Here is a 334-nt window from a genome sequence, read left to right on the forward strand (position 1 = left end):
GGGGGGGTTTGTGTGTGGGGGGGGCAGGATACCACTTGTTGACTCATTGGTTTGTGCAAGTGTGAGCAGTGTTACACAGATCTCGCCGCTAACAAAGAGGCGTTACTTGTTTTTGTTTTGGCGGCGCTTTTGTTGTCACTGCCGTTGTTTGTGTTGATCGTACGCCGATGCGGGAGTCAATGAAGCAAGCTTGTTGACAGTTAGCTGAGCGACTCTTTGTTCTGACGGCTGATCCCAGGCAGGCCGGCGTCGTCTGTCCTCATTGGTTGGCTGAGCAGCATCAGCATGAGGCACAGTGACCGCGGGGTCAAGTCTGGATGCTGCCCCCACCATG

This window comes from Morone saxatilis, unplaced genomic scaffold, assembly GCF_004916995.1.
Source record: "Morone saxatilis isolate NCDOM2014 unplaced genomic scaffold, NCSU_SB_2.0 Contig9, whole genome shotgun sequence".
Classification (NCBI taxonomy): Eukaryota; Metazoa; Chordata; class Actinopteri; family Moronidae; genus Morone; species Morone saxatilis.